This window comes from Cydia amplana, chromosome 13, assembly GCF_948474715.1.
Source record: "Cydia amplana chromosome 13, ilCydAmpl1.1, whole genome shotgun sequence".
NCBI lineage: Eukaryota > Metazoa > Arthropoda > Insecta > Lepidoptera > Tortricidae > Cydia > Cydia amplana.
The window spans coordinates 1,693,662-1,719,295 of record NC_086081.1 but is presented as its reverse complement, the minus strand read 5'-3'; the positions used below and the strand labels follow the sequence as shown (position 1 = coordinate 1,719,295).

The window sequence follows — 25,634 nt, the reverse complement described above, 5'->3', positions numbered from 1 at the left end:
TTATGAATCCGTTGCGTGGTTTTAAAGATCTAAGCATACATAGGGACAGACAGCGGGAAGCGACTTTGTTATACTATGTAGTGATATTCTTTCTATTATAATCTGTTCAGTTCAGTAGTTTAACCATGAAAAGCGTGACGAGGAAACGGAGAGGCAGACAGATAGTTACTTTTGCGTTTATTATAATAACATGATTCATAGACATGAAAAAATAGATGGTTTATTTAGTAAATATGAGTATATAGGCATAAAGGCAATAAATGTGTAATGTTAAATAAAGATTGAACATTTATAGTTAAAATTATATTTCCGTCTGTGATTATACTTGAATAAATTATATTTCTACCTTGTACCTACTTATTTAATCCATTTAAGGTTATGTTCTGATTTACTGTATAATTAAATGATAACATCTCCAAGGCTTTTTTTTTAATAAAAAAAAGCATTTTTTTACTAGTGAAGCTTTAAGGTGCAGTAGGTTCAGAAACCAGAGTTTTTGAAAAAGTGTAGCGCATTTTAGATCTCAATACGATTACTAAATTTTTTATTAGCAAATTTTTAGAAGTTTGAATATTTGTAATAAGTAATAACTTATCTTATACTAATAAGTATTAAATAACAATGAATTCTGCTGGAAAATGTTTATGTATAAAATGAAGTTTCGTCTACGAGTTTTGTACACAACTTAATTGTCAAGGTATAAGGGCGCTTTTGAGCTGATAGTTTTGAGGATCATAGCCGATATCAGTTACCTATATTTGATGGCGGTTGGTGACATATATTGTTGTGACTACATTTTCCTGACTAACCATTCCTTCCATATCATTCCTGTTGTTCTGCGTATGAACATGCTTACAGAAATAAGTCGCTTCTTACCTTTTAACACACAGGAATGAATAGTACAACGAATTAGTATGCAGTTGGTTTGATATCAATTATAAGCACCTATTGTGGTTCTTAAAAAGCAGAAATAATAGGTTATAACGAGCAATTATGAGTATAAGGAAGTGTTTGTCTGTCTGGTGGACTATTATGCTGGCACAGTCGCTCGTCAAATAAGCATGGTTATACGGACAATTTTAAAATGATCTGCCCCATTCGAACTTTAAACGTGAACGTTTCTTCAAACAAAAACATCACTTTTGACACTGACACATCTAATCCATATCGTTTCATTGATCGTTTCTAGATCTATTACCTAATTGACGTACCTATCTTAAAGTCCGATCGGGTCGTAAATAACTTAAATAAGTGTTAAAATTTATGAATCCGTTGCGTGGTTTTAAAGATCTAAGCATACATAGGGACAGACAGCGGGAAGCGACTTTGTTATACTATGTAGTGATATTCTTTCTATTATAATCTGTTCAGTTCAGTAGTTTAACCATGAAAAGCGTGACGAGGAAACGGAGAGGCAGACAGATAGTTACTTTTGCGTTTATTATAATAACATGATTCATAGACATGAAAAAATAGATGGTTTATTTAGTAAATATGAGTATATAGGCATAAAGGCAATAAATGTGTAATGTTAAATAAAGATTGAACATTTATAGTTAAAATTATATTTCCGTCTGTGATTATACTTGAATAAATTATATTTCTACCTTGTACCTACTTATTTAATCCATTTAAGGTTATGTTCTGATTTACTGTATAATTAAATGATAACATCTCCAAGGCTTTTTTTTTAATAAAAAAAAGCATTTTTTTACTAGTGAAGCTTTAAGGTGCAGTAGGTTCAGAAACCAGAGTTTTTGAAAAAGTGTAGCGCATTTTAGATCTCAATACGATTACTAAATTTTTTATTAGCAAATTGGGGCCTTTCTTTAGTAAGTTTATTGATTCAAATCCTGATTTTTTTGACTTTCGATCTATAGAAAAAAATCACGAACATAGGTTTAAAACGCACCTTAACGTAACAATTTTTTTGCACAAAAGATAAAAACATGAAAATTGCTCCTAAAAATGAGCAATTATGTTTTTTTTAATGAAAAATTAATTAATTAATATATTTAATGTTACATCTTACTTACTAAACATTTATACATATAAACGTTTAATCATCTCATCGACAACTTTTTATATTTTTAAAGCTTACAAAAAATTTAAATTCAAAAACATAATTCCGCGATCCGGGGCACCTTGCTCACGCTTACGCTGAACCTACGGGGCCTTAAGTTAGTGCCTTATGTAAGGCATTAACATATTGTTTTTAATTTTTCCTATACATCTCTTCTTGGCTATACCTTATTAAGTTCTTTAGCGCCTCTCCATGCCATTTAATCTCAACGACATAGAAAACAAATCGGCCACATCCGCGACCATTATCATAATAAACGCCAGCATATTACAATAACGTAATTTTGATATAAACTCACACCGATCTTACACACTCAACCGAAAACTTACCCTAAATATTATGCATTAGATTCCATTTCGGAACGGTCCTGAAAAGCAGAAGCGTGCCAGGAGAAATCAAACTTTAAATATAAATCGATAAGGTGTAGATTAAGTTTTATGTAGGGGTACGTTCGGAAGTTATGCAACTAGCGAAAGTGTTCGTGGCTCGCATTACTCTCACTGCGGTCACGGTCGCGATTTCGGTTCGTGTCTACGAACGGCCGAATTATGCAATATTTATAGGGCAGTGGATTGGTTCGATCGGTTTTTAGTTCATTTGCAACGGGTTTAATGAGGTAATTAGAATGTTTACTTGTTTAAATTGATTTAAAAGCGGAGCGTCCGATTCGGCTGTTTGGGTGTTTCCACAACAGCTCGTAAAGGCTCTTTTTATTCTTCAGAATCTGGCTTGGAGGATATAATCAAACGGAGACGCCATGTCTGTAATTTTCTGTACAAAACAGTCTGCCGATTTTTGCGGGGGAGGGGAACGTCAAATGTATGCGTAACGTAAAAATAGCCATGTCAGATAAACGTCAGTCCATACATTGTGTATGACCGTTGGCCGCCTATTTTCGACAGAGGGGAAAGCCTGTTAATGGCTACTCCGTTTAGTTGTATCCTCCAAGGAATCTGGTGACAAAGTTGCATTGTATCTGCAAGAGTGGCAAAGTAGGTAAATAGGTAAATAAATATTATAGGGATATTCTTACACAAATTGACTAAGTCCCTCGGTAAGCTCAAGAAGGCCTGTGTTGTGGGTACCCAGACAACGATATATATAATACCTATACAAATACTTAGATATACCTAAAGAAAACATCCATGACACTGAACAAATGAAAATCTAATTAAATATACGCTAACGATAGTACCTACTCGTAATTTAGAATTCTCTTAAGGGGCCCACTGATCACCAGTCCGCCGGACGGTATCGGCCTATCAGTTAGAACGGTCCGGCGGACTGTTAATCAGTGGGCCCCTTTAGTTACCCTGCGAATATCTTTTAAGAAGATTTACATAAATTATATCACGTGAAATGAATACCTACTACGGATAAAAATATAACAGTTGCTACACAACTTCGACGTAACGTATTTGAATAAAATATTAGAGGTACCTATAAATAAAACATAATTAAATAACTAACCTATAAAAATTTAAAACTAAATCTAAAAATGAATAAAACTAATCTTAAAATAAATAACTAATAATAAAAAAACCGGCCAAGTGCGAGTCGGAATCGGGCACGGAGGGTTCCGCACCATCAACAAAAAATAGAGCAAAAAAATCGTGTTTGTTGTATGGGAGCCCCCCTTAAATATTTATTTTATTTTATTTTTAGTATTTGTTGTTATAGCGGCAACAGAGATACATCACTTGTGAAAATTACAACTGTTTAGCTATCGCGGTTCATAAGATACAACCTGGTGACAGACGGACGGACGGACAGCGAAGTCTTAGTAATGGTCCCGTTTTTTACCCTTTGGGTACGGAACCCTAAAAACGATTCCCTTGCGGCATGGTGATGCCTAAATGCTGGCAGCATTTCTTCGCTGTACCGCAATACTTATTCTTTGTGAGAGGAAACTGCCAGCTGTATACGGTCTCTAATATGATATATGATGTACAGTCGCCATCAGATATATCGGGGCGGCTAAGAGCTCACAAATATCTGAACACGCCTCTATTGTGAGCACCTCGGACGCTCCAATGGTTAAGTGTCCTTAAGAGTGTTGCTATTTTAGTAGTTTAGTACTTGATAGAGTCTGTGCGGAAAGAGAAGAGTCATGAAATGTATGGGATCCAATACATTCTACGACTCTTCTCTTTCCGCACAGACTCTAATCGGTGGCATTAAATTCTTGATACGAGTGGGTCCAGAGTAAATATTATTTTAAACTGTTATTTGGAAGTCAATTTGCGTGACAGACGGGTATTTTAGACAGAGGTTAATCACCTTCAATGTGCGAAATATTTTTCACCTCAGCAGCTCGAACAAGGGTACTTTGCTACTTAAAAACAGTGAGCAAAATCGCATTTTGCTCACTGTGTGGGACAAAATGAGCAAAAGGCGATTTTGCTCACTCAGTGAGCAAAATGCGATTTTGCTCACTGTTTTTAAGTAGCAAAGTACCCTTGTTCAAGCTGCTGAGGTGAAAATTTAATTGTTGGTATATCTTAAGAAAACATGAGTGAATAGAGGTAAGTGATGAAGAAGGAATACATTTTTCGGGTTCTCTAATATGTTCTCACTGCTGAGGTGAAAAATGTTGTGTACTACACGAGATCAAAGTTATTTACATCTCGTGCGCTTTTGAGTCCCTTACTACGCTCAAGATTCTAAATTAGATTCACTCGCTACACTCGTGAATCTATTATAGAATCTTTCGCTTGCACGGGACTCAAAATAAGCACTCGAAGAAATATCAAACTTTGATCTCTTGTTGTACAAATAACTATTGTCATTTTGTCAATATAGGAAGGTACATTAATAAGCGCAAGTACCAGCCACGCTGTATGTTTTTTTAGTATTTACTCGTTTAACTCTATGGTTCAATCCGACAACGGAAAAACTGTCTTATCATATAGAAAGGGTTTTCTCGAGTGACATCATTAGTATGGCCACATGGGGTTATTCAAAAAAGGAGTGTAACATATATTTTAAACACGCTATTAACATCCCTGGAGTTGCAATTAACTACACGAGTAATCAAGTTATCGTGATCGTGTATCGTATAAACTTATGCCTCATGGTACGAGTTAAAAAATTGTTTCTTAGTTGACCACTAGAGGCATTGTACAATTTCTCCATACAAACAAATTGTTTACGTTCTCGCTAACGAATAACAAGTTGGTCATCTCATTGTAATGGTACTTATACCGAGATAATTGCTACATTACGATGCGCAATACCATGCCTATCAAGAGATAATTGGTCGTAGTTTTATAGGTAACTACGCAAATTGGGCGTTGTCTTGTTCAAAACTACGTACATTTTGATGTGGGTTCGACATCGACAAATCTTGTCTTAATTAAGAAACTTAAGTAACGTTCTTGTAGCTATCTACTTGTTTTAGTACATCATGATGTAAGTATCTAATCTGGCAGCTTCCTCGCTCAACCAATTAGTCTAGCTAGCGGTACAGCGAGGAAATGCTGCCAGCATCTACTCCGGCCCGGTCATGGCCCATCAGTCTAACGTGAGTCATCCCTTCTTTGACACGTCACGCGCAACCATGTTCTTTGTACCTTTGAAAGAGCCAAGTAAAGTGTAAGCTTGAGGTGGTGTGTGGCATTCATTGCAGAAATGATAGGCCTGCGACGATTAAACCTTTCACTCGCGGCACTTCCTACACACAAAGGTTAAGGCATTGTCCGTGTCAAAGTCATGGACATTACTTCCTTTTCAACCTCTTTGCTGTTTTATACGTTACTTACGGTTTTTAACAACCGACGCAAAAAAGAGGGGTGCGTTATACGTTATACACGGAACCAATTTTTTTTTTTTTTTTTTAATTTTAACGTGCTTATTACATATTAATGTTAGAGGTACAGTTACACTCAGTTACAATCTCTATATTTGGAGATTATCTTAACTAAGTTTAGCCTTATATGTAGGTATTGTATTTGTTTTAGGTAGTTAGTGCTAAACCTGTTAGTGTAAAAAACCTGTATTTCCGTTGCCAGGGTGGTTTTGGGATTATACTGAGCAATTTTTACTATGGGACCAATCCCGAAACCTCCCTGGCAACGGGAATGCAGTTATTTTTTAGCCAACCTGTATGTTTGATGCCAATGTTTGTCTGTGTGTCTGTCAAAGGGATGACCAATTTTGATGCAGTTTTTACGTGAAACTGAGTTTCCTTTCGGTTCTTAGCTGTGTTTGATAAAAATCGATCCAGCAGTTTGAAGAAAATTGGAAAATGGGGACTACATTTGTATGGAGAAGTCCTCCCTTTTCCTCTTAATTTTTGGGAACACAAGATTTCCGATTGAAAATTTTAGGATTTCCGAATTTTCGAAAAATGACCATATTCTACTTAAAAAAAAGAATGCGTCTCGTTTCTAAAATATAAATTGACCTGAATGACTACAATCGACTAGCATATAAAAAGATTTAAATATACACCGTGTTTTTATTGAATTCCGTTAACTTCGGGGTATGGTTAAGTACGTTTAAGAGAACTAAATAGCATAGTTAATTAAAAAAAAAACATTTTTTTTTTGCTTTTTTACAAAAAAAAATTAAAATTAAAAAGTAATTAAATGTAGCATGTAGCGTTGTTGTAACACGGGCATTACATTTAACTCAACCAAACAATTGAAATCTGTGACAAATCAATGTCATTTCGAACATCGATTGACCGAGATTGTACTTAAGTTTAGTAGCAAATGTATGAACTCATTCTAAACACTAATCAATATGTAAACCGGCCCTAAGGCAAGTGTACACGCTTGTAGAGGCCTTATAGGAAAAAAATAAATTATTGATTATCTCCGAAATGGAGTTAATTAGAATATCGGTGTCTTTGAGAAAGTTACTTGATTTCAGCTCAGGAATGCACCGTTTGAAATTAACGGAAATCAAAAAAAACACGGTGTATATAAGCACCATCAAATATTTTCTTATATAAATTTGCACTGACATAAGCACACTTCGACTATTGACTATTTAAACCATTATTTAAGACGTTATCTAATCTTAAACAGGTTTCGAAATCCTGTTTTTGAATCAATAAACTCTGATTATATGCAAATTATCAATTTTTTTCACTGGTAGTGACCATAAAGCATGACCAAATTAATTTTGCTGTTGAAAAAGTCTTAGACTACTAAGGGATAAGCCAAAAGTTTATATCAAAATACGCTATTAGTTTTTTGTCGAGTGTAAAGTTAAGTTTGTACAATTATTGACGGTATGGGGTTCACGTTTTTTTCAAGGTTATGGAGGCATGTCACATTTCTTGACCACAACACGTGATTAACATCTGTCACTGGATTTTGTGTTTTATTTCCATACTTTTCAGATAAATGTATGTACATATACTTATTTAATAACAAAGAAAAATAAACATAATATTAAAACATACTATAAGTACAAAAACCTAGATTTGTTAGATGTATTTTCCGATATTTTTTTTTTCTTGTATAATAAATTCCGATCGTCTTTTTTCCCTGTATAAAAATTTCCGCACGCCTTTTTTCCCTATAGATATATTTCCTGGTATATTTTTTTTCTTGTATATATAAATCTGTACGCCTTCTTTCCGTATAGACATATTTTCCGATAGATTTATTTTCTTATACACAAATATCTGAACGCCTTCTTTCCCTGTATTTTTGTTGTTTAACGAAAAATTTCATGGTCATTCATTTTACTAGGGGCAAAACTTCTTATTTGCTTGGACCCTGTTTGCAATCTTGTGTGGAATATTTTGTGTATCATGGTTAGTTATCTTTAAAGGAATTTTACCAATCGGTAATCAAATCAAACGAGTGAAACGTTGTACTTAGTTAGGCACTTGACAGAAGTACGCCTATTAATCCTCTATACAGTTTATACGTGTAGATAACTTTCTGTCTATTTAGTTTATTACATTGCGAATACATATTATATAATTTTCTATCAAGAATCATATCTATTTTAAAATTTCTGATCAGGAAAAAGCGGCCAAGTGCGAGTCGGACTCGCCCATGAAGGGTTCCGTATTTAGGCGATTTATGACGTATAAAAAAAAAACTACTTACTAGATCTCGTTCAAACCAATTTTCGGTGGAAGTTTACATGGTAATGTACATCATATATTTTTTTTAGTTTTATCATTCTCTTATTTTAGAAGTTACAGGGGGGGGGGACACACATTTTACCACTTTGGAAGTGTCTCTCGCGCAAACTATTCAATTTAGAAAAAAATTATATTAGAAACCTCAATATCATTTTTGAAGACCTATCCATAGATACCCCACACGTATGGGTTTGATAAAAAAAAAATTTTTGAGTTTCAGTTCGAAGTATGGGGAACCCCAAAAATTTATTGTTTTTTTTTCTATTTTTGTGTGAAAATCTTAATGCGGTTTACAGAATACATCTACTTACCAAGTTTCAACAGTATAGTTCTTATAGTTTCGGAGAAAAGTGGCTGTGACATACGGACGGACAGACAGACGGACAGACGGACAGACAGACAGACAGACATGACGAATCTATAAGGGTTCCGTTTTTTGCCATTTGGCTACGGAACCCTAAAAAGACAGCCGGGAATTTGTCCCCTAGTAAAATTAAGGACTATAAAATATTGCATTATGTTAAAAAAATACAGGGAAAGAAGGCGTTCAGATATTTGTGTATAAGAAAATAAATCTATCGGAAAATATGTCTATACGGAAAGAAGGCGTTCAGATTTATATATACCAGAAAATGTATCTATAGGGAAAAAAGGCGTGCGGAAATTTTTATACAGGGAAAAAAGACGATCGGAATTTATTATACAAGAAAAAAAAAATATCGGAAAATACATCTAACAAATCATAACGCGGCATGTATGTTAAACATGTAGCATGAAGGTAAGAAAAATAAATTCAAAAACATTTCTTTAGAATGTTTTTGAATTTATTTTTCTGGAAATGCTTTTATAACTTTTTTGGGTTTCTGACAGTTCGAACCATTTAAAATCTATACAAGTGTCAACACAACATACCAAAAGGACAGTTAATTCCTTTGGCATGTTTTATTCCCCAGAGTGTAGGAAAGGAATCAAAAATCTCCATTTCCAAAATGAAACTTCCTTTGTTTACTGTGAAATTTTCCCCAAATTTCCCAGATTTTTCCAGCTTTTTGAAAACTTTCCGCAACTTACTTTCAACTCTTCTTTAAAAATCCTTAATTAGTATTTATTTTTTGCGCATTTGCTCGCAAAGAAAAAAAACTTGCTCTATCTCGCTGCTAAACACCTGACCATTATTAAAAACATATTATAGGCCTTTAAAAAGCCTTACACACTCACGTGTTTTATGTAAACCGGCTAACACGCGAAGCGAAGATACCGTGGGAGTGTGATTTACATGTATTTATAATTTATGCATTAAGGTCAGATTTATGGGACGAATAAATTGAATTAATTATCTATAAATATGTTCCGGTAGAAATTGGGTACAGTTCAACTAGTAAAAATAAGTCTTAAGTTTGTATGTATGAATAAATACCTATGTGTGTAGGTATAGACTGTATAGGGTAGGTGCGTTAGTTTTCGTCCACTTGACGATATTTGAGTATAAACCTAAATTGCTGCACAAATTTGGACTTATTGCAATCCTTAATATCGAAATAATATACTTATCTATCTACATAAAAATGATGTTTTGCAAGTAGCAAATTAAATATCAAAAATATCATTTGCTAATATGTCAAGTGGACGAAAACTAGAGCATGGACGGAAACTAGCGCAATGACCCTACTTATATAGTCAGCCGTAAAAGTTATACGAGGGATGTGTTCAAAATGATCTGCTCACACTCTTACACCCATTATTCATACACCCGCTGTATGCACTACAGTCTCAATTAGTTAACATACTTATGTTTTATTCCTATAATATAAGTCAAAAATGACCAACGATTATTAACGATAATCAAATTATGTCCGAACATAATTTTAATTAAACTTAAAAAAAAAACTGTAGATAAGTTTAAGGTTTTTTAAAACACTTTTTATGGTAAATAAATATAAATAAAATAACCCTTAAGCAGTCCCATAGTACAAAATGTTAATTTATCTCGATCAACTGTACTCGAAACGATTTAGTTGTAATCGGAATAACTCGTTTATATTCAAGTCTCATTGATTCTTATAACGCTTTACTTAAATTAAATCATTATTTTTTATACCATGAACATAACCTAAAGTGTCATTCAATAGAACTTGCTAACAATGTAAACAAAAGTTACTAGTAAATTGACATTTAGTGTCAATTTTAGTATGGCGGTTTGTTTACATAGTTAGCAAGTTCTATTGAATGACATTTTACGTGAATCGAATCGGCGTCTTCAGCCACCGAGGGGCTACCGCGAAAACCGAAATTCGCAAGTTGCGGGGATCTTCCTCTTTTACTCCAATGAAGGCGTAATTAGAGTGACAGGGAAAAATGCCCGCAATTTGCGAACTTCGATTTTCGTGGTTATAGCCCAAGCCGGAGGCCTATTAGGATCAAGGCAGCCGTGTTAGCTAAATGCTCGTTCGATTTTAGTCTCGGTCAATGAAGGGCTTGGTCACTTTTTCCTTAGTATATGGCATCTTACAGTACAGTTTATTAATGAACTAGCGACCCGCCCTGGCTTCGCATGGGTTAACAAATTATACACCTTCCTCTTTAATCACTCTATCTATTAAATAAACATCATCCAAATCCGTTGCGTAGTTTTAAAGATCTAAGCATACATACAGACAGACAGCGGGAAGCGACTTTGTTTTATACTAGGTATGTGACAGAATAGATACTAAATTACAGTGTTCTGCCATCTGAGCTACTAAGAGCATATACCCAATACAGCGATTATTTCCACCATATATATTTTTATTTTTTTTATTTCTAAGGTTAAGGGCCTACTGCAGCCGCGTCTGGCGCTTCGTAAACCACGCCCGCTAGTTCTTCCCTCCCCGCTAACACGCACACATGGAAACGCTTCGCGCCGCACGTGAAGTTTGTGTGACCTTTTAGCACCATCTAACGTTACAGAAGTTAACTACCATTATACGCGGTCGCTGCGGTCGGCCATAAACTTAAATTCGGAAAAAATTTAAACAGATGGCGTTGTTACTTGTTCATAATAGCAAACAATAAAATAATTAATTAATAAACCTGAATATTTATTGTTGTTTTGGAAGATGTTAACAGCATAGAAGCACAAGCGTATATAGCATATAAGTTAAGAGTATTGATAATAAGAAAATAGCACAAGAACAGAAAAGAGATTATTTTTGATAAAATATGATGAAAAGAGATTTACTTGATTACGCTCACCTGACTTTGCGGTCACTAAATGCAAATTTCAACCTTATTGTTATGGGGTTACAATACCCCTGGGGTTGCAGGCGTCCATAGTCGTTATTATTATAAATGCTTTGGTTGAAATGCTTTTTAACCCTCGAATTTTTCATAGGTACTGCAATAATATGTTACTCTTCGACGGCCGCAAAAATATGTGACACGCTCTTATGGCTCTACAAATAAGATCTAACATCTATCTACCGCAAAACGGCCTTCGGTGTGTAACATATTATTGCAGCTGACTGTACTCGTATTCATTGTTGTATAGGTAGGTATTAATATCTTTTATCCGATCGATTTGCATTTATTTGAAATAAATCACAGTGTTTAGTAATTATATGTTTTATTGAATAAGAGATTATTTAGGTATGTAAGGAATACAGGGTGCCTTTTTGAAACACTCATTTTTAGGGTTCCGTAGCCAAATGGCAAAAAACGGAACCCTTATAGATTCGTCATGTCTGTCTGTCTGTCCGTCTGTCCGTCCGTATGTCACAGCCACTTTTTTCCGAAACTATAAGAACTATACTGTTGAAACTTGGTAAGTAGATGTATTCTGTGAACCGCATTAAGATTTTCATACAAAAATAGAAAAAAAAAAATTTTTTTTGGGGGTTCCCCATACTTAGAACTGAAACTCAAAAAATGTTTTTTCATCAAACCCCTACGTGTGGGGTATCTATGGATAGGTCTTCAAAAATGATATTGAGGTTTCTAACATCATTTTTTTCTAAACTGAATAGTTTGCGCGAGAGACACTTCCAAAGTGGTAAAATGTGTGTCCCCCCCCCCCTGTAACTTCTAAAATAAGAGAATGATAAAACTAAAAAAAATATATGATGTACATTACCATGCAAACTTCCACCGAAAATTGGTTTGAACAAGATCTAGTAAGTAGTTGTTTTTTAATACGTCATAAATCCCCTAAATACGGAACCCTTCATGGGCGAATCCGACTCGCACTTGGCCGCTTTTTCTGGATAATTTTGAATTTCAATTGTCAGGGGTGCCTACATTATTTTTTAATACATTTTACAACGACAACAAACAAAAGTTCAAATTCGCCGTATTTTTATTACCCGGGTCGATCGCAACAAAATAGAAAATCATGTTTTTCAAATCTAAGCGTTATTGTAATTTATCTCAAATAACCAAAAAGTCAATCTGACTAGAACTTAAAAACGAACTGAATTATTTTAATATGTCGATTTTTCTTGGTGACCCAGGAGAATTTTTTTTTGTATCCCATACGAAAAGAGCGTATCCCAATCGCGTATCGGTTTTGGTTTTTACCTATAAGTGTGAAAAATATATTCTACCATATACGAAGGATGTGTTTTTTCATGTTTTATGTGTCTTTTTGTACAATAAAGTTTAGTGTTTTACTGCTACTAATATATCATATTAACGATTAACTAAAAAGGTATTTACATCTAATTTAACTGGTAAATTATTAAAGTCCGCTAAAATTAATATATACCTATTCAAAAAAATATTTGTTAATATGTCCCAAAATCATGGCTCATTTTTTAAGTCTCCTGACTTACCAAACATATCGCAACGAAGGCAAGGGCACAACGCGGCATCGTAAACCTAATAACGTAACGTTTCAGTTACTTTTATCCGGGGTACGAAAAGAGGTATTAGATCTATCCTGGGTCTAATATGTTATAAAAACATAGTTTTTTGAAAAATGTTCGTAGGTAGTACACAAAATTTACCTTTTCTTTTAAATGTGATTTGGGTCATCGTTCTCCCTGGTGACTTTTCTGGTGACCCAAGAGACATCAATTTTATTATGACTCAGGAGACTTTTTTTCTATGCACTTTGATTTTTTTGATGCGCTAATTTTGTTATCTAAAATAACTTTAAACTGCTGATATACTTATATCACTTTGCTGATGAGTGGAAGTGGAATTGAAACTTAATTTATTGTTCTCTCCCTTGACATTTTGGCATACATTTGACATGCTGCAGTGCACTCCTAACGTTAATAAAGACATAATTTTTAGAAAATGCTTTAGGAAAACTCACTCTTGAGCTTAAAACGATTAAGTCCTTATCATTGTATGTTAGATTTTTAGTACAGATTTGGATCAGTGAAAATGTCTCTTAGCCAACTAAATTTGTCTCTGGGAAAAGTACGATATCCCTAAAAATTGTACGTACATTTCGCATTTTTCTGAAGGAACGGAATTCATAAATTGGGTTATTATTATTTTTTCAGATTATTTGATTGCATTGACATATCACCAAGATAGATAGAACATTTAAGTTACCAGAAGAAAAGCATTTTGTTATTTTATACAGTGTGGAAAAAGTAGGTTCGATTCCCGGGCGCGACTAAGCGAATTTAAAAAAAAAACAACGTGTTGCATTCCGGGAGTGCCGACAGAAGTTAAAACTCAATGACTAGTCCAAAATGTCTGCAGCACTATGTATAATTGACCCATCCTCCTTTCTATTGAAAACTTTTGGTTCCGAAATTGCTGGTCAGTGAGCTTGTTTAAAATTCGAAATTCAAATTTATAGCGTTAATTGTTTAAAATTCGAATAGAAATTGTAAAGTTACCTTGCAGACCTCGCATCTAAATATATTTGGTCATGATATTTTGAGTTTTATTCACCAGTACTAGAGTTCACTTTTATTAGCGATTTCATCAAGATGTAGCTTTATTGAATTATATTTGAGTGGTATAAAGTTATAATACTGTGAGATCCTCGTATTTCAGCCCGTACTGATCGCCTTACGCTGTCTCGAGTTTATCATTTTTTCCCCACCTCAAAAAGTGCCTAGCGCCGCTAAAGAAGTTTTCACTTCAAAAATCTTTGAATGCAGTTGTTTCTTTAAAAAACAATAATGTTTCATTTAAGTAAAATGAGCAAACTTAAGGTTTTAAGGCACTTTCCCTCCAGGGCCCATAATTTTTTTCCACCCGGTAGTAGACAACTATTTTTTTCGACTAAATGAAGTTTTATTAGATAAATCGTTGATCACATGGTTCGTTTCACACATCACATCAAAACGTTTGTCAAAGTAATGAAATTTATGCCAAAAAAACATAAATAAAACATATAAATTCAACACATTTTTTAAATAAAAATCTTTCTCGATGATATAAAAGCGGCCAAGTGCGAGTCGGACTCGCCCATGAAGGGTTCCGTATTTAGGCGATTTATGACGTATTAAAAAAAAAACTACTTACTAGATCTCGTTCAAACCAATTTTCGGTGGAAGTTCACATGGTAATGTACATCATATATTTTTTTTAGTTTTATCATTCTCTTATTTTAGAAGTTACAGGGGGGGGACACACATTTTACCACTTTGAAAGTGTCTCTCGCGCAAACTATTCAGTTTAGAAAAAAATGATATTAGAAACCTCAATATCATTTTTGAAGACCTATCCATAGACACCCCACACGTATGGGTTTGATGAAAAAAAATTTTTTGAGTTTCAGTTCGAAGTATGGGGAACCCCAAAAATTTATTGTTTTTTTTCTATTTTTGTGTGAAAATCTTAATGCGGTTCACAGAATACATCTACTTACCAAGTTTCAACAGTATAGTTCTTATAGTTTCGGAGAAAAGTGGCTGTGACCTACGGACGGACAGACAGACGGACAGACGGACAGACAGACAGACAGACAGACAGACAGACATGACGAATCTATAAGGGTTCCGTTTTTTGCCATTTGGCTACGGAACCCTAAAAAAGAACATCGACAAATTATGTTCAAAGAATTAATATCAAAACAGATGTCATAATTAGGATTGGCTACTTTAAGAAAGGGACAGAGAGATTTAATCCTCTCGCTCTGCACGTTTTTCTCATTCCTCCTTGTCAAGCCAAAATAAACTATAAAATGATAGTAACACAAGTACATTGTAATATTCACTTTTTCCACGGTATCATGTCATTGTAAATTACTTATGTGAAATTGTAGTGGCGTGCGACTTTCAAACCGGAGGTCACGGGTTCGAACCCCGGCCCGTGCAAGTGAGTTTTTGTAAGTAGGGACCTTTTTTAGTGGTACTTAAATATAATAACTTTTCGTATTATTGAAATAAAATATTTTATTCAAACAAACTTAATAATATAATAATTAAAACGAATAATATCAATTAGTTTTCAATATTTATTCAATTATTTTAAATTATTTGAGCATGAAACATACTAGATTTATTTTTATCATTACAATAGAAAAAAAGCAAAAAATATATTCTTATAGATATTTTATTTTTAAACAAAAATAAAGCAAAAAGTTACGGTTAGATTCTGATGGCTAAATACCAAACAGCTACCGATACATTTCAATATCTGTCGAAATTTCCTAACCCGTTGTAACTGACAAAGAGTATAGATTTCGACGTAGCATGACGTAGCTAAGCAAACACGCACACATGCGTAACGTATAGGCCTGTAAGAAGGCACCATCATAGGTTTACCTCCGATTCCGTTACTACTCAATGGAGTTACGACTCAACGTTTATTGGATATTAAAATTTTACGTAATTCGGAGCGCTGCGCGAAGTGACATAGGTCTTACCTCTTTGAGGCACGACGGCCATCTAACATTACTGGCATAAAGGATGCATTTATGACTTTGACGCATGACAGAAAGAGAAACCGAACTGCGTAAAATGGGCGTTTGCTGTTGAATTCATATAATCAAAAATCGATAATAAATCCATCGGTAAAGGATAATAAGTTAATATTTAGTTCTTTGAAAGTTAAGACGAGATGAAAACCTTTGCTGTAAGGTGGATTGTGCTGGATATGGATGTGTTTTCTAGTTGCACGAAGCTAAAACCGAAAAATGAACACGTAAGTTTGGATTTATTTTCTATCGAGAAAATTTTAAGCATTCGTGTTTCGACTACTACGAAATCTCTTATCATATAGTCAAGAAACATATATCCGAAAATCACTACTGTTTGTTTCCGGGGCTAGCCACTGCCACCTTTCTAAGATCCTGTTATTTTTCGATGCACGGCCTTAATTAGATATTTTTGACGCATAAGTATACTAATATCATCCGCTACTACTGATGACTGTATACCAGATAATTCCATAAGGCTTATGGAAAGATTTCATTCATTCATTTAAGCTTGTTATGGACCATCAAAGAGGTGTCGCGCACAATCTTATTCAGTCTTATTTGCTGAGCCGTGTACAAGCTACCCAGATAACATATTATGATAAAAGAGAAAAATGCTTTCAGACAAAATTATCCACATTTTTGAACAATAAAATTGGAGTACCGCAAGGCAGCATCCTAGGACCACTGTTTTTCCTCATTTATATTAATCAATTTTCTAGAATAACTCCGCATCTCAGCACACTTTATGCAGATGACGCTTCTGTACTGATTTTGGGAAAGGGACTAAGCATATCTGAACATGAGGCAACGATAAATAAGACCCTAGAAATAATTATACATTGGCTATCAAGTCTTAATCTTAAAATAAACTTGTCCAAAACGAAATATATCCAATTCAGACCTCAACAAGCTAAACCAATCCAGCTAAATATTAATTACGAAGGTACCCAAATTGAAGAAGTTACATCATACAAATTTCTGGGCGTCGTAATTGATAGTCATCTGAATTGGAAACAACACATTGAGATGGTTAATAGTAAAATTAGGAAATTCTGTTATGGACTGCAAATACTTGTAAATGTGTCAACCACACAAACTGCGATTTTAGCATACTATGGTTATATCTACTCCATTCTAAACTATGGAATCATTTACTGGGGAAACTCTGTAAGTGCTCTATCAACTTTCATCCTACAAAAGAGATGTATTAGAATCATCTTTGGATTGAGTGACGACGAGTCATGTCGGACTATATTCATAACCCAAGGTTTACTGACCCTAACTAGTATTTACATTTTGCAATGCTGTATTTTTATCAAAAACAACCCGTCTGAATTTCATGTTAAGCAAACAAATAGGCCTGTTAGAAATAAGTATCTGCTTAACTTACAAGTTCCGGACTCAACATTAACAATGGTACGTAAAGGGATGTATTATAATAGTATTAAGATATACAATCACTTGCCAAACTACATTAAAATGATGTCAGGAACAAAATTTAAAACTACTTTAAAGAATATACTCTTAAAAACAAGTTTTTATAATTTGAATGAATACTTTGAATTTAATTTTAATGATCTCATGTAATAATTAATGTTGTTTCTATATCTAAAAATTTTAGATACTATATTATTCAGTACTGAAGAGATGAAGGAGACGAACCTATTGCATGCTCTGATGGGTAGATTATGTGTTCTGATAAAAACATTGTAACATCTTTACTATTGTAAATGTACCATAATCTTGCAATAAAGACATTTTTGATTTTGATTGATTTTGATTTTGAAATGAATGAATGAAATCTTTATTACAGGCAAGTAGTGGCTTATACACAAATACCTTAAAACTAGCATGCATATTATAAAAATATAAAAAAACACTAAAACTCACATTATGATTGCGATGCATTACGCAACCCCGCAGTGTCAGGGAGCCGGCCGCGGAACCGCCGAAACTTGACACTAAAAAAATCAACACAGACACACCCACAAATCTCTTAGTAACAATACGATTATCACAGATCATATAACTATTATGTATGATGTATACCTACACATGATATTTGTATATGACGTAACGTCACAGTGCGTTACCCAACGGAGATAATATCAGTTATGTGAGAACGTAAACTAGGAAGGAGGTAGGGAAATGTATACATAGGAAGAGTGTGTCACGCTGTGCAGTCAGCCTCAATAGTAGCGAATGAAACATCACGCCAAAAGTAGCCGCCACCCTCGAATAATTTTCTATTTAAGTTAGAGCAAAGACATATGTAACTCCGTATAAGATGAATAAAGCATTGACGTACAATATCTAAGGACGGGCTAATGGGGCACTAAAAATTGTACTAGTTCAGCGGTGCTACCCACGAATTCCAGCCAATCGTGCAGTCTAACGCAACTAGTTGCGACCAATAGCGCGCGTAATGCGAACTCGTCAACCAATCGCGCGCGTCATGCGAACTCATCAACCAATCGGGTTGTAGCGATTTCACACCGCTGTACTGGCCCCTGTCATGCCTCATTTTTATTGCACGTAAAGCCAGTCCCTAGATATTATCTATGTCAATGGAATAAAGTCTAAGGAAATAACGTGCCTCGGAAATAAAAAAAAGTCATTCTCGGATAGATGGCGCACACACCTTTGGCCTATGCTCGGCTAGCTGGCGTTGACGACACCGTTTCATATTTACCCATTTTAACACATAAGTATCAGTGAAAGAACTTGGGTCGAAATTATATAAAATAAAATCATTTATCCATATACAAATACATAGGTAATATACATTTTTTTGATAGTTTTATACATTTTCATCGTGTGTCGATAGATGGCAGTAAATTTACTGTGACTACAAAATTTGCTATGACAGGTCCCCTCTATACTATGTATTCTCTTTGGTTGGAGAATATCTGGTAGACCGAGCTTTGCTTGGAAAACATATAAAAGCTCGAAAATGCGTGTTTTTCCAGAGATAAGACCTAGCTAGATCGATTTTTCGCCCCCGAAAACCCCCATATATCAAAATCTCTTTAAATTTTACTATCTTTACGACGACTATCTTTAACGACCAAAAATTTACAAGCAATCTCATATAGCTCAAAGTTAACAAGTACATAATTATTCTTGTTTCCGGAAGCTCACACTTACACATGAAATTATGTTGGTAGCCTTGTTTGTCAGCCGTGACATACAAAACAACAAATTACACACAAGAGCAGTAAAAAGAGGTCATTTAGTATCGAATTTCTATACAAAATGACTTGTTTTAATTGCTTTTAAGTGTATAAATGACCACCGATATTTGAGTTCCGTTTTTAAGCAAGTGCGTAGGTGAATAATTTCAACTTTTCAAGACGGATTTACTTTTGAAAAGTCAACTCAAGGGTAATGTAAAAATCTTTACAAGATCGCCGGAATAATCTGGTGCGATTTATAATTAATTTTGTAATTATACAGGCACAGTTATACCGTACTATAACGTCATTATAACGTACGAGTAGGTACTGTTTTAAGTCGATTATTAATTGGTTATTTTTTCTCCAACTCTATGATATTAAATCGTAGATGATATGCCAAGATAAGATAAAGATAAAGATAAAATATAGTTTATTCAAGTAGGCATAATTACAATGCGCTTATGAACGTCAAATAAAGCTAGGTAGACCGGCTCCAACCCTACACCTCTGTCCCGAGAAGATTTAAATCCCCCCTCAATTGGAGGAGGGTATCCCAATATGGGACCGGCAACAAACTCGGCGGGACACATCTTTAAAAAAAAATTACATCTTATAATTAACATGCATTACGAGAAAATAAGGAAAAATAAATACAATTTAAATTACTATAGAATTCATGCAATTATACACATACGGTGTAATAGAAATTAGATTTAAAAATATATACATATGTACATGGAATCATACAAATACGTAGCTCTTTCAGAAAACATATCAAATTCATACAAAAGGAAAAGAAAAGAAAAGAAAAGAAAAGAAAAAGAAAAAGAAAAGAAGAGCAGCATTTGGATTTTAAAATCAATCGTTAACTTAATAATGATATAATAGACCCCTTACATTTCATTAAAGTGTCAAAATGGACTCTATGTGTTGGCTTCGGCTCCGTGCATGCTTCCTAAACAGAACACCACAGAGGGTTTACCGCGAAAACCGAAATTCGCAAATTGCGGGGATCTTTCTCTTTTTCTTTGCCACCTACAATATATTTTATTCTCTGGAAGAGATCGCTCTTAAGCGATAAGACCGCCTGTTGTTACCTCTATCCAAAAGTCTTTGTTTATGTTACTATAATTTATTGTAAACTACGAGTATGTGATGTGTGCAATAAAGAGTATTGTATTGTATAGTAAGTACAAAGTATGAATAATTACAGTGTTCATAAAGGATTTCGCATGAACTATTAAGTGTTAGCAGGAATGTACACAAACAGACGGTACAATGGGGCCCATTAGTGTTAGTCGTATTAGGTAGACCACCCGATAGGTATAGACTGAGCAGAATATCTAATGACTATGGTATGAGGAAACTATTAAAATAGCTAGCTTTTTCTCGTGACTTCGTTCGCGTTACTTTACTACTTTTCCTGTTTGACCTCTTTCAAAATAAAAAGTTAATATTATTTACAGTACATTATGGCTAATTTACCGCCCTGGTCCTAGTGCGGTAACTCGGTAACTATGACTAAGTAAGTAGTGCGTATCATGCGTATATATATGTCGATAATTTAAAGTGCCAAAAATATGTAGGTACCTACCTACTGTAAAACGTTGTACAGTTGTAGGTGCATATGTGTGTATAAGAAGTCCATATAAGACCGGTTAAAGTTCAGTAAATAGCCACCACTACAGTGTATTAAGTAATGTCAAGTCTTGTGCGAGGAACTAGAGTTCAGTGACCCTTCAACCTTCGCCTACGCGGCATTTATGAGGCTTGCAATAATGCAAATGTAATTGACTTGTTGAATTTCGGCTAATTTAGTATGTCGGATAATTCCAGAAATCTGATGAAAATCATTAAATCAAAATCACTCAAAACTCCATTATAAGAAGAGTCCCTTTTCAGAATTATCTGTTTTCGACACTTGGAACTTTCAGTGTCATATCGGTGTGACATAAAGCATTGTTCGAATCGGGCCGCTAGTGCGTGTGGGAGTGGGCCATATTATTATTGTCTATTTGACTGTTGGCAGCTGCTATAGTAGTTTATGCAACAGTGATATAATAAGGGTTCTTAAAATTCAAGGGTCGAAGTTACAAAACGAGACGTAGTCGAGTTTTGTAAAAAAAGACCCGAGAATTTTAAGAACCAATTATGAGCTGTTGCATACATTACTTTTTCTATGACAGCTGCAGCATAAAAAAAAAAAAGACCCTTGAATTTTAAGAACCAATTATGAGCTGTTGCATACATTACTTTTTCTATGACAGCTGCAGAAAAAAAAAAAAAAAAAAAAAAAAAAAAAAAAAAAAAATTACAAAAAAAGAGTTATTATTAAAAAAAAAGAGTTATTATTAAAAAAAAGAGTTCTTATTTAAAAAAAATTGAGTTATTATTTAAAAAAAAAAAGAGTTATTATTGTAAATGAAAACATACCTCTTTCAATCAAGATGATCGGAACTTGTATCTTTAAAAAAAATAAAGCAGTTGTATTATACTCATAAGATGACTGCTAGCAGTCATCTTATGAGCCTATAGACAAATCATTCAAATGACATTGCTTTAGATATCACTGTCAGTCATTTAATTGACACATTTAAGTGCTGGAGTAGAAAAAATACATAGTATGGAGTTGTCGTCCCACAAAAGTTCATATTTTTACCAACTAGTGCATCGGCGTCACTTACGCTTGTATTTTCCCACCGCAAACTTGGCATAAAGGCAATACGTAATTTTTTTATGTTTGACTATGTCGGTGTTTCCAAATATAATTATGTTCGCGTAGGTTATTCGTCGTAGTTAGAGTCTGTGCGGAAAGATAAGAGTCGTAGAATGTATTGGATCCCATACATTTCACGACTCTTCTCTTTCCGCACAGTACAGACTGTAATGGCGTCAGTACAAAATATTTGGAAATGATGTCTATGACACATTGTTTGAGGCAATTATTTATTCTGTTTTATGACTGTACGTAAGTAACAAAAAACCGGCCAAGTGCGAGTCGGACTCGCGCACGGAGGGTTCCGCACCATCAACAAAAAATAGAGCAAAACAAGCAAAAAAAAACAAGCAAAAAACGGTCACCCATCCAAGTACTGACCCCGCCCGACGTTGCTTAACTTCGGTCAAAAATCACGTTTGTTTTATGGGAGCCCCACTTAAATCTTTATTTTATTCTGTTTTTATTAGTATTTGTTGTTATAGCGGCAACAGAAATACATCATCTGTGAAAATTTTACGGTTTAATTTTGTGGTTCGTGAGATACAGCCTGGTGACAGACGGACGGACGGACGGACGGACAGCGGAGTCTTAGTAATAGGGTCCCGTTTTTACCCTTTGGGTACGGAACCCTAAAAAACGCTATTATAATATTCGTTAACAGGATGGTATTAGTTAAGTAAATAAATGGTTTTACTGGCTTTTTTAATTTGTTATCAATATTTAAATATGGCATGTTCTTTTAGCATAATATCTAGTAAATGTACAGTCAGCACCACATATTGAAATACACCTTTGTTACTATAATAGAAATAAGGATGTGTCACGATATATTTGACCACTTTGGCCGTCACTTCTATGCTAGTTTCAAGCAGTATATTTCAGTATAGTTCAGTATAGTATAGTTCAGTCAGACGCGGTATATTTTTTTCCAGGCAGCAGCGGGAATTTGCCACATATAAAATTCATATTAACTCACATTTATAGACTATCGCGAAAATTATTTTATTAAGTACCTTTATTTACCGACGTTTCGACACAGGTTTCACTGGTCGTGGTCGCGGCTAACTGATGTCCCAGCAAAATGTCAAAACAGAGATTTGTGCAAACTGTACGAAAAGTGTATGAAAAAGTGAATACAAGCCGTTATTCAAAGTAGCAGATCAGTCTAAAAGATGTCATTCCGTACCAATATCCATATATTATTATACTCTTTGTCCAGGCGTTTACAAAATAGAGGTGTGGGGGATAAACCTATCACTATTTAGCAGATATTGACACAGTTAAACCACGAAAGAGACTTGACATGAGGACTGTTATTGATCGACTGACATACAAAAGATAAACAAATATTTCATAGAACCGTTGCTATACAAATTATGAATTTGACAGAGTTGCATCTACTGCCAGTACTAATGACCCTTAAAATAGGCGCAACTACATTCTATAAATATCGCATTAACATAAATATCTGGGTGACCGAGCTTAAACTCGAAAATGCGCGTTTTCCCAGAGATAAGACCTAGCTAGATCGATTTTTCGCCCCCAAAAACCCCCGTATAGCAAATTTCATCGAAATCGTTAGAGCCGTTTTCGAGATCCCCGAAATATATATATATATATAGGATATAAATAAATAAATAAATAAACAAGAATTGCTCGTTTAAAGGTATAAGATAATATTTCAATAAGAGGGACCTGCATAATGGGCCCACCTCAGGCGGTCTAGCATGAGTTGCGTTCTCGCACGCGACTTCATACCTCAAGCGCGACTTCAAGTATGGACTCGCGCGCGAGAACGCAACTCATGCTAGACCGCCAGGTTAGGGGAACGATGTGTAACAGCATTCCCAACAAAAAAAGGTTTAAATAAAAGCTTGTAATAATTGTATTACAAGCTTTTTTTACCTTTTTTTGTATTTACAAATGTTCCTACTTCCACATTACGCGGGTATTACGTTGTATGGAGGTGTAACTGGCGTGCTGTTGCGTCACGCATGCGCGATCTGTGTCGGCCATAACTTGAGTCTTTAACTAACTTCTACGGAAGATTAATGGCCTCATTCATACACTCCTGTCATCTTACCGCTTATGTTGCCACGTTTACTAATAGATCGCCATTCATAAGTGGTGTTTAGGTAAAAAACTGTTCTCACTTCTCATAGACGTTCCCATTGACTTATATTACTTCGTAAGGACGGGCCTTACAGGCACTAAGACTGGTGCTAGTACAGCGGTGTCACGCATACGAATTCGAGGCAATCGTGCAGTCTTAGTGCCCGTAACCCGTCTTTATATATATAAGTCAATTATTGATTTTTTACCTGTCATTTCATTTAGAATCAATTTAAAAGTGGAAGAATTACAGCCTTGGGTGGCACCAATACCTCATCTATAGCGAATCTTTCCACCATATGGGTCTAGAGAGTTTTTCTACTTTTAATTAAGTTGAATCTAAATCTAATAACATCGTACGCAGACGTTTCTGCTTGTTAAAAATTAATTCTATCACGCAATATAGCATTGAAGTCCGCCGGTCTAACGTCACACGAAGTACCTAAACCTATAAAAGAATTACGAAAATTAATAACTTCGTTACAAAACTTTATAAAAATGTACAAATAAACACGTGAATATTGCGCTGCGCGGGCGCATGGCCCTGGCGCAATTGGATCACTTGGCCATTTCACTTTGCGAAATACCGATATACATAAGTGTGACCAACTAGTATTGGGAGTGGTTGATTATAATAAACTTCCTTGGCATTTCAATTGTTAAATTAATTTTGTATGGTGGAAATATTCACTGAATTGGGTCTTGGTAGCTCAGATGGAAGAGCACTGTATTAGTGATCCAGTGGTCGTGGGTTCAAGTCCCACCCAAGACAGTGAATTTTTCCACTTTTAATTTATTTCAATTGTATCCTATTACTAAACATTTTCTTTAAAAAATGGAAGAGAACAATCTCACACCTGAGGATGCCGAAGACCGGGCAAAAGGGAGAAGACTGAGCAGGAAAGCGGGCCCTGGCGCTAGGCCGGGAAAACGCTAGGTTGTTTCGAAATTTCTTTCATTTCTTGTTCACATTCTAAATTTACGTGAATCAATCGATTTTTAAAGTAAACATGAGTTAAGTCTAACTTCACATTCACGTCACATTGTCTAAGTAAAAGTTTATATTTATCATTATAATCATTAGGTTTAAATGAAAAATAACGCTAAATACCTATGTCCCGTGCTATAATATTAATCATTCTAAAAATTAAAGTAATAATATACTCGTAATTACGGCGTTAACAAAAAATACTCTCATCACAGTCATCACTCTTAGGAATAGTAAAATTCTCACATTATTGAATAATTACCAATTATTGCACGAAGGCTATTTGTTTATTGACAATTTCAACAATAGGCCGAGACTATTTTTGGATTCAATGGAAGTATTGGATGGAAAATATTTTTTTTTCATCGACTTCTGTTCAACTTTCGTACAAATAGTTTTGAAAACTTTTCATTTGATATTCCAAACCCAAGTAATGTAAACCAGATACATACCTACTTTTTTAGGGTTCCTGACAGTGGAAACTATTTCTATTATTATTATTGCCTATCTCAGTGCTATACATATGCTGGTATAATAGTTAAAATAGTCGCCGTACCCATACCGAACACAGCTGACACAGCCA

At 34.6% G+C, this 25,634-nt stretch overlaps 1 protein-coding gene across 1 annotated transcript in view; it reads left to right on the top strand.

Moving 5' to 3' along the window:
- LOC134653336 (UDP-glucosyltransferase 2) overlaps positions 1-25,634 on the top strand; it is a 52,765-nt gene that overhangs the window by 8,967 nt on the left and 18,164 nt on the right. The gene's annotated exons all lie outside the window — the stretch shown is intronic.